The sequence below is a fragment of the Pogoniulus pusillus genome, chromosome 41 (genome assembly GCF_015220805.1).
Source record: "Pogoniulus pusillus isolate bPogPus1 chromosome 41, bPogPus1.pri, whole genome shotgun sequence".
NCBI lineage: Eukaryota > Metazoa > Chordata > Aves > Piciformes > Lybiidae > Pogoniulus > Pogoniulus pusillus.
The window spans coordinates 5,674,433-5,684,821 of NC_087304.1; positions in this window are offsets into that span (position 1 = coordinate 5,674,433).

Below are 10,389 nucleotides of genomic sequence, written 5' to 3' on the forward strand. Positions count from 1 at the left end.
AGCGTCTGAAGGGGGCTACAAAAAATCTGGGGAGGGACTTTTGAGGCTGTGAGGGAGTGCCAGGAGTGGGGGTGGGATGGAGCAAAGGTGGAGGTGGGGAGAGTGAGGCTGGAGGTGAGGAGGAAGTTGTTGAGCAGGAGAGTGGTGAGAGCCTGGCAGGGGCTGCTCAGGGAGGTGGTTGAGGCCCCATGGTTGGAGGTGTTTGAGGCCAGGCTGGCTGAGGCTGTGTGCAGCCTGCTCTAGGGTAGGGTGTCCTTGGCCATGGCAGGGAGGTTGGCACTGGCTGCTCCTTGTGGTCCCTTCCAACCCTCACTGATTCTATGATTCCTCATCTTGCTGTGGAGAGAGCTCTGGGAGAGCTGCTGTGAGTGTCCCAGAGCAGTCCCTGCCTCACTCTGGATATGCACATCTTTGGAAGTTCCTCTATGAGTCAGGAGGAAGGGAGGGGGGTTAAAATTGTCATCTCTGCTTCTGGCCTCTCTCCTGCTCTTGTCTGCACAGCTTCTGGCAGAACTGGGACCATCTTTGTTGCCTACATCCCACTGCGGGATGCCATCCCTCCCACAGGCATCCTTTGGGAGCTGTGTGCCCACGGTGGAGCTTTTGCTGGAGCCAGGGCAAGGAGCAATGTCTGGGCAGAGCCAAAACAAACAAGAGAAGGCAAAAGCAGGTAGCTCTGGAAGCTCTCTGAAAACTAAGGAGAGGTTTGCAGCAAAGTGGCACCGAGGGCTGTTGGCTCCCTGCTGAAGCCAGGAGTGATGTGGTTTGGAAACACCCGGGAATGGTCCCTGTGGGCTGCTGCAGAGCTGCTCTGTGTCTGCATCATTCATTCTTCCCCGTGGGTGCAGAGGGGAAGCTGCTCCTGTGGCACTCAGCCCCTCTGGAAAATCCAGCCCGTGCTGCCTCGGGGCTGAGGTTGCTGTGATGGAATTTGCTCTCAACAATAGGAGCTGTCCTCTGCCTTCGGAGCCCTGATACTATCTTCTCTCTAGCTTCCAGGCCACCTGGAGTGAGAAAATTTTCCTTCCCCTGGGAAGGAGGCTGTGTTGGAGGACCTTTGCTGTGTCCCTGGCTGCCCCTGCAAGGGAACAGGGAGCCTGCAGAGGAGCAGAGCTCTGGTGGTCACCTGTGAACTCTGGCTGCTTGGCTGGGAAGCTTGCAGGGCTGCCTGAGGGAGTCTCAGCCCTGTCCCCTGCCAAACTGGGTGCCTCCTGCAGGGCTCAGTGCTCCTGTTGCAGCCACAGCCTGTGCTTTGGAAGCACTCACCACGGCTGGCTGCTTGGCTGCTGTGGGCCAGATCCAGGGCACGGAGGTGAGAGCAGGGGCAGGCCAGGGCAGGGGCTGGCCTGAGCAGAGAATCGTATCATAGGACTGTGGAATGGGCTGGGTTGGAAGGGACCTTAAGGATCATCCAGTTCCAAGCCCCCTGCCAAGGGGAGGGACACCTCCCACCAGCCCAGGTTGCACAAAGGACTCCTCCAGCCTGGCACTGAACACCTCCAGGCAGGAGGCATCCACAGCCTCCATGGGCAACCTGTGCCAGTGTCTCCTCACCCTCACTATCAAGAATTTCTTCCTCATCTCCAATCTCAATCTCTCCTCTTCCAGCTCTAAGCCATTGCCACTGACCTTAGCCCTTGTCAAAAGTTCCTCCCTAGCTTTCTTGTACCCCCTTCAGGTACTCTTAAGGCCACTCTAAAGTCTCTCCTTGAGATCCTGGGGTCTTGGCACCCTTGGGGAACCCAGAACCCTGGGCAGACAAATCTCACACCTGTGACCCCCTGGGGTCTGTAGGGCAGGGGGCAGCAGAAACGCTGCTGATGGGATCAGCAATTCAAGAGAGATGCTGAGGTGCTGGAAGGTGTTGAGAGAAGGGCAGCAAGGCTGGGGAGGGGCCTGGAGCACAGCCCTGGGAGGAGAGGCTGAGGGAGCTGGGGGGGTGCAGCCTGCAGCAGAGGAGGCTCAGGGCAGAGCTGATTGCTGCCTGCAGCTGCCTGCAGGGAGGCTGTAGCCAGGTGGGGTTGGGCTCTGCTGCCAGGCAGCCAGGGACAGGTTCAAGCTGGATGGGTGGAGGAAGCTCTTACCAGAGAGAGTGATTGGCATTGGAATGGGCTGCCCAGGGAGGTGGTGGAGTTGCTGTGCCTGGAGGTGTTGAAGCCAAGCCTGGCTGGGGCACTTAGTGCCATGGCCTGGTGATTGGCCAGGGCTGGGTGCTAGGCTGGGCTGGCTGAGCTTGGAGCTCTCTGCCAACCTGCTTGACTCTGTGATTCTACGATTCTATGATCTGCCTGAGCCCAGGGTGTTGCTGGCTGCTCTGAGCCTCCCCGCAGCTGAGTTTAGGATGTGAGAGAGACCATCCCAGCTCCGGGCTGCGGCTGCTGCCATGCGACAGTTGCTAAAACCATCTCAGCTCTGAAAGTGCTGCTGCAAACCCCGCTGGGAGCAGGGAGCTGGCTGCGAGGGGGGGGGGAAGGGGCTGGGCTGGAGCTTTTCAAGCGCTTTCACCTCGGGGTCACTGGTTCAAGCTCAGCCCTGGGGGTAGGGAGCAGGGTAAGTGGATGTTATTCCTGATGGATGTGCAAAGGGAGGAGGATTTAGGAGAAAATCGGTCTGGGGTGTTTCCAGGCTGGCGGTTTCAGAGGAACAGACGTTCCTGTTGTTAGAGCTAATTAGCAGCCTCAGTTCAGTGGGCAAAGGGTCGAACAAACCCCAGGGCTGCTGGCTGAGCATCATCGGCTGCCAGCAGGCTGGGGCCAGGTAGATGCTCCTGGCTGAGCTGTGGGTACATCCTTGCTCCCTGCAGGAGGGTAAGCCACTGGGAAGCATGGAGACACCTTTTGGGCTCTGCAAATCTCCTGCAGCTCCCAACATATCCTAACCAGAACCTGGTGCTTCGTCCCTGCTTCCCCTGTGACCCATTCCTGAAGCATGTTGGCTTTGCACCCAAAGTGTTTCTCTGGGTCCCATCTGGTTTCCTGTGCTTCCAGCCTGGCTCTGTTTGCAGCCACTGCGTTTGCTTCTGCCTCGTATTGAGAAGCTCAACATGAGTTGCCAGTGGCAGCCCAGAGAGCAGCCAGAGCCTGGGCTGCAGCAGGAGCAGAGTGGGCAGCAGGGCGAGGGAAGTGATCCTGCCCCTCTGCTCCACACTGCTGAGACCCCACCTGGAGTACCGCACCCAGTTCTGGAGCCCCTGGGACAAGAGGGATGTGGAGGTGCTGGAAGGTGTCCAGAGAAGGGCCACAAGGATGAGCAGAGGGCTGGAGCTGCTCTGCTGGGAGCAGAGGCTGAGGCCGCTGGGGCTGTGCAGTGTGGAGAGGAGAAGGCTCCCAGGGGACCTTCTTGTGGCCTTCCAGCATCTGAAGGGGGCTACAAGAAAGCTGGGGAGGGACTTTTGAGGCTGTCAGGCAGTGCCAGGACTGGGGGGAATGGAGCAAAGCTGGAGGTGGGGAGAGTCAGCTTGGAGGTGGGGAGGAAGTTGTTGAGCAGGAGAGTGGTGAGAGGCTGGAATGGGTTGCCCAGGGAGGTGGTTGAGGCCCCATGGCTGGAGGTGTTTGAGGCCAGGCTGGCTGAGGCTGTGTGCAGCCTGCTCTAGGGTAGGGTGTCCCTGGGCATGGCAGGGGTTGGCACTGCCTGCTCCTTGTGGTCCCTTCCAACCCTGCCTGATTCTATGACTCCAAAAGTGGGAGAGTGACACAGGCAGGCTCAGAAACAGCTTTCCTGAGCCTAGGAATCCGTGGAATAAAATTGGCCAAGCCCTGGCTGGTTAAAGGGAAGTGGAGAGCAACCTAGTGCCAGCCACTGTGCTGCTGCCCGAAGGGCTCTGGCTGCAGTGGGTGGAGAGTGTGGAGGGCAGCGGCAGGACCCTGTCAGGGTCTCCTGCCCTGAGCACAGAGCAGCACAGCATCAGCCTGGCTGGGACATCGACTCCTTGCTGCCAGGGCAAACCTGTGCTGCCCACAGCTCTGCTCCCCTCCCACCTGCCTGTCACTGGAGGGGTCCTAAGGCAGCTCGACGAGGTGAGCAGGTGCCAGCTTCGTTCTGGGTGAATCACAGAATGGATGGAGTCAGAAGGGCCCTTCGAAGGTCATCTTGTCCAAACCCCCTCCCCCTCTGCAGTCAGCAGGGACATCTCCAACTAGATCAGGTTGCTCAGAGCCCCATTAAGCTTGACCTTGAATGTCTCCAGGGGTTGGGGGCCTCGACCACATCAGTGGGCAACCTGTGAAAGGAGGTTTCCACACCCGTTTGCCTCTCAGTCCATCCCCTTCAGCTCCTTCCCCTGTCGCCTCTGTGGCAGCAGCAGGAATCGCTTCCACCACATCCATCCCACTCCCTCCCCCCCCCCACCCCCACCTCCGCCCCTCTCCTGCTCCCACCCTCCTCATTTTTCAGCTCAGCTTTGCTTGAAACAATGGCACAGCCTTGCAAGCCAGGAGTGCTTTGCAGCCTGCTGGAGCAGGGCCTCCTTCCCAATTCATCACTAATGCAGCAACGCCGAAGCCTTCCTGGCTGCAGCCAGCCCCAGATAAAAGCTAAAAGAGGCATCAATAATTAAAACCCACTCAGAGCCGGTAAGTGCAAACAGGAGCCAGAGCACAGATCGAAGGCAGCGCCAGGGACCGTTCTGTCAGCTGCTTGGGGGTGCTCTTAAGGGCTCCTGGGCGGCGTCCCCCAGCCCTGTGCTGGGGAGGTTGTCCTTGGCGAGATGTCCCTGGCACGGTGCAGGGCTGCAGGTGGATGCTCTCTGGCGCTGCAGTGTTCAAGAGGTGGGGGAGGCGCTGCTTGATCCTCCCCTCCCCAAACTCCTGAGTGTGGATTGCCTTAGGGACATGTGGATTTCAAAAGCAGGACCCAGCGTTGGGTGGGGACCTGTGGTTTGGTCCCAGGAGAGTGGTGAAGGTGCTGGAGAACCTCGATGTCTACTACAGCTTTGGCTCAGCTCTTGCTGATTTGCTGCCAGTCTTTTTTTTCCCCCCACTCAGTTTCCCTCCTCATCTCGTGTTCATTCCAGGACAGACTCCTGCCAGGATAAGTTCCCTCTTTGTGCCAACTGCTGGTATAAGTGCCCAGGGAAATTCACATTGTCTGAGGGTGCCAGGAACTCAGCTCCACTGAGTGCAAGGCTCTTCATTCAAGCATGCAAGTTGAGAAGCTGGAAAGGGGATGGTTTGGAAACACCACGGTCCAGCTGCTTCCACAGCCCAGGCAAACTGCTTCCTTGGGTCCTGGGAGGGTAAATCTGAAGCTTGTCGATCCGGTGACCCTAATCCATCCCCCACCCTATCCCAACCCTACTGACCCACCCCACCCCCCATGCTGGGGAGGCTGTGCAAAGGTGGGGGGTGAGGGGAGAGAAATTATTTGACTTTGCACCTCAAATACTGAGTTCAGTTTTGGGCCCCTCCCTCTGACAAAGACACTCAGGTGCCAGAGCAGGTCTAGAGAAGGGAAGCCAGGCTGGTGAAGGGCCCTGTGAGGAGCAGCTGAGGGGGCTGGGGTTGTTCAGTCCTCAGATGGGGAGGCTGAGAGGAGACCTCATTGCCCTCTCTGAAAGGAGACTGGAACCAGGCTGGGGTTGGTCTCTTCTCACATGCAGCAAGTGACAGGACAAGAGGAAACAGCCTCAAGTTGTGCCAGGGGAGGCTCAGGTCAGATATTAGGTAAAATTTCTTCCCATCAAGGGTTCTCTGGCACTGGCACAGGCTGCCCAAGGAGGTGGTGGAGTCCCCATCCCTGGAGGGGTTTAGGAGCTGCCTGGATGTGGTGCTGAGGGTTGTGGTTCAGTGGCAGTGGCTCAGCAGCAGTGCTGGGGTTGTGAGCTCCAGGTCAGCGATTTGACTTGATCTAAAAAGTCTCTTCCAGCCTCAACCGTTCCATGCTTCTATGACTCACGGCACAGGGATGGGACAGAGCTTGGGCGGGGCGGGGGTTGCCCTCTCCTGGCCTGTGCGCTCCCACGCCCCAGGCCAGTGTTTGGGGAGGGAGCTGAAAGGTAAAATCCCTCACGGTGATTCCAGCAGCCGCAACCTGTTTTGCTTGGATGCGGGTTCAGGGGGAGCTCCCCGAGCGTCCCGAAGCTGGGGGCTTGTTTGGTTTCTCCGCTGGTTACAAACAGAAGGGCTGTTTACAGCACTCTCCTCTCCATCCTGGCATGCATTTCAAACGCCCTCGTCCTTTGGGGCTTTTCCAAGCGCTGCCACTACCAGGCACAAGTGCGTGGCTGCCGATGAAGGAGGGGGGCAGGGAGCGGCTGGACCCCGCTGAGCATCTCTTAGCAGGAGGCATCCTCTGCCCTGTGCCTTGCATCCCTGCGCATCCAGACACCTCCGAGAGCAAAGGGTTAAGCAGGGCTGTTTTCTCCCCAGCCCAAGCACATGCTGAAGCGAATTAATCTCTGGGTTCCAGGCTGTCCTGCTCCAGGGCCCACGTCAATCATTAACGGAGGGTGATGAAGACGCATGTGACATCCATCACTCCAAAGCTGCCCGTTCCAGCTTTACCTGTGTCACTCTGAGGCAGGGAGAGGAGAGAAGCTGCCTAAGGAAACCTGGGAAACTGGGGGATAAGGAGACTTCGGGGAGGGGGGGGGAAGCTGCAAAACATCGTCCCAGCCTCTCCTCCTCCTCCTCCTCTTGAAACACGATCTGAGATGTTTCCAGCTTTGGAAAGCAGATTTGCCTCAAGTAACAAAGCCAAGTCCCCCGGCAAGGCAAGGAACGGCCAGGAAGGCTCCGCGGCTCGACCATGCGTCTCGCAAAATCGCATGGATTTATGTGTGCAGCTCTCACACGTGCACACATACACACATGCACACTCACATGCACACACATACATGCACACATAGCTGCACACACACACACGCACACACACATACACACATGCACACTCACATGCACACACACACATGCACACATAGCTGCACACACACACACATACATGCATGCACACATATATGCAAACACATGCATACATACATGCATGCACACGCACATGCATACATGCACACACATGCACGTGCATACATGCACACACACATGCATACATGCATGCATGCACACACATGCGTACACGCACACACATACATGCATACACATGCATGCACACACATGCATACATACACACACATACACACATGCACACACATGCACACATACACACATATACACACATGCACACATACACACACATACACACATGCACACACATGCATACATACACACATATACACACATGCACACATACACACACATACACACATGCACACACATGCATGCATACACACACATACACACATGCACACACATGCATACATACACACATATACACACATGCACACATACACACACATACACACATGCACACACATGCATACATACACACACATACACACATGCATACACATGCATACATGCACATGCACACACACATATGCATGCACATGTGCACACACATACACAGACACGCACACATGCATGCACATACATGCACACACACACACACGCTTATGCATGCACATGTGCACACACACATACAGACACAGACACACACAGATGCACACACGCACACATCCATACACAAAAGGAATTATCTTTAAGGGCTTCTGGTCCAAAGTAAAGGGCTGGTGGCAATCCCTGTCAGTAGCTCTGACTCTGCCTGGTGGCCAGGGAAGGACAAGGGAGTTAAGTGAGATGTTGAGGTGCTGGAAGGTGTTTGGAGAAGGGCAGCAAGGCTGGGGAGGGGCCTGGAGCACAGCCCTGTGAGGAGAGGCTGAGGGAGCTGGGGGGGTGCAGCCTGCAGCAGAGGAGGCTCAGGGCAGAGCTGATTGCTGCCTGCAGCTGCCTGCAGGGAGGCTGTAGCCAGGTGGGGTTGGGCTCTGCTGCCAGGCAGCCAGGGCCAGAAGAAAGGGACCCAGGCTCAAGCTGTGCCAGGGGAGGTCTAGGCTGGATGTTGTTAGGAAGTTGTTGTCAGAGAGAGTGATTGGCATTGGAATGGGCTGCCCAGGGAGGTGGTGGAGTGGCTGTGGCTGGAGGTGTTGAAGCCAAGCCTGGCTGGGGCACTGAGTGCCATGGTCTGGTGTTTGGCCAGGGCTGGGTGCTAGGTTGGGCTGGGTGACCTGGGAGGTCTCTTCCAACCTGGATGCTTCTATGATTTGTTGCTGACCTGGTGCCAGCTGCTTGCCTAGGGAGCGTTTGGGGCCGGAGGGCTCTGAGCCCAGCCAGCCTTGTCCCCTGGTACCACGGGCAGGGAGCAGAGAGGCAGCAGACAGCCCCAGGATGGTGCAGGGCTGAGAGAGGAGGGAGAGAGCCTCTGGTGCCCACCACCTTGCCCCCGCCCTGGCCGCTGCCAGCTTGCAGCAAGTAAATAACACAATTAATAAAAGATAAGGATGAAATGTGAGGCATTAAATATTTAACCTTGTGCCTGCCTGCGCGGGGCCAGGTACAGCTGGTTCCTGCAATATTGAAGGGTTGCTCCCCCACCCGCCCTTCACTGTCCCCAAACGCGGTGACTTGATGGCACTTGGAGGGTCGTGTGGGAAAGGCAAGGACGCCTCGGAGGGGCGGAGGGGTCTGTCGGGGCAGGGTGCTTGGCCGGTAGGATCAGGAGAGCTGCTCCACCGAGCTGGGGGACGCTGTCAGAGCCCCCACCTGTATCCCAGCCGGGGCTGTCGGGGACTCGCTGGGCTCCGGTTTGAAGTGTGTGAGGGGTCAGGATTCTGGCCCCACCGGTGCCGAAATCGTCTCGCAGCTCCGCGCTGCCGGGGACAGAGCCTGGGGCAGAGCCTGGGGCAGCTCCTGCGCCCGTCCCGGCTGCGGAGGCAGCACCGTCCCAGGGGCTCTGCTCGCCGCTCTCACGGCGGCATCGAGCCAGCCCGGTTGGCAGAACGGCCCTAGAGCCGCGGGGCAGGCTGGCAACGCCGGTGGGTACGGAGCTGCTGCCCTGCCCACGTCGCAGCCGCTCTCGGGAGTCACCGGGAACCTGCCGCAGCCCCGGGGCCGGCTGCGGATTTCCTTCCTCCCCGTGGCGCTTGGGTTTCCCTCGTTTCCCCCCCCGCCCTGCCAGCCAGCCGGGGCAGCCGCGGGGGAAGGGCCAAGCCCGACGGCTGCGGCTGCTCCGCTCCCCCCCGCCCGCGCCCGCCGCCCCGGGGCTCCGCTGCCCCACGTTACTTTGAGTGGCAGCCGGCGGCTGCCGCCAGGCCTTGTGGGCCGCGGAGTTCGTTTGCCCTCCCGGGCCCACCAAGGTGCGAGCGTAGCGGCCCGGTGGCTCTGGGCTGGTACCGCCCGAGAGGACTGGGCCGTGCCTCCAAAGGCTTCCGGCGGGCGGCAGCCGTACCGGGCCGGTCCCGGGGCCACCGCCATGCAGGAGCAGCCAACAGCGAACTACAACTCCCATCATGCCCCGTGGCGCTGCCGCTACCCCCCCGGTGGCCCTCTCGCCTCTCATTGGCCTTCCCGGCGTGTGACGTCACGAGCCCAGGTGGGAACAGGCTCTGGCGATTGGCTGCTGCTGCCGCGGCGGCGACCAATGGCAGGTGCGGCCAGCGCCGCTGCGGGCTGCGGGGCCGGTTAAGGTGGAGCGGGGTCAGCGCGCTCCCGGTGCGCTGCGCGGCCCCGCGGGCTCCCAGCGCGTCCTCACCCCGTGCCGTGTGGCTGCTCCGCGCTCCCCGCCGCCCAGGGCGGGCGAGAGGCCAGTACCGAGCGAGCCCTTTAGGAGCTGCGCTCTCCGTAAGCCTTCCGTCCCGCCCGGCCCAGCTGTGTCCCGGTGTCCCTGCACCCTCAGCCCCGGGCGCCTCGCTTCAGCCTCCCGTTGTGATTCCTGTGCCCCTCCGCGCTGCCCAGTGGCGGCCGCTGCCGTGTTCGTCTGAAGCGAAGGGGAGGCGCTGCGGCCAGCGGCGCTGCAGGTGGACGGGGATGCTCTTGGTGCGGCTCCGCTCCCGACTCCGTCCAGCTCCGGGACGGGGTCCCGCCGAGCCACCGCGTCTGGGAGCGGAGTCGGGATGGGAGAGGTGCGAGAGAGGCACATCGGGTCCCGGAGCAGCTGCTTCAGGACCAGCTCCTCCCCAAAACCCCCTCGCTCTCCGCTATCGCCGGGGGTGTGTGGGGTAGGGGCAGCAGGGCCACCTTGGGCTGTGTCGCCTGCCCCGGCCGCCGCAAGCACGGAGCCGGAGGGGCGGGAGCTCCGGCGCTGCCCGGGGGGGCGGCGGACCCTCTGTTTCCCGCCGCGTCCTGCGGGAATGAGCCACCTTAAACGAGCTCCGGCGGACGGGGCGCTCGGGGCCGGGCGGCAGCTTCGCCAGCCGGGGACCGCCGGAGCCCCGTCGGCGCCGCCCGCCTGCCCCCGCCTCCTCCCCGCCCCCGGCCCCATGGGGGGCGAGCGGATCCCCCGCGG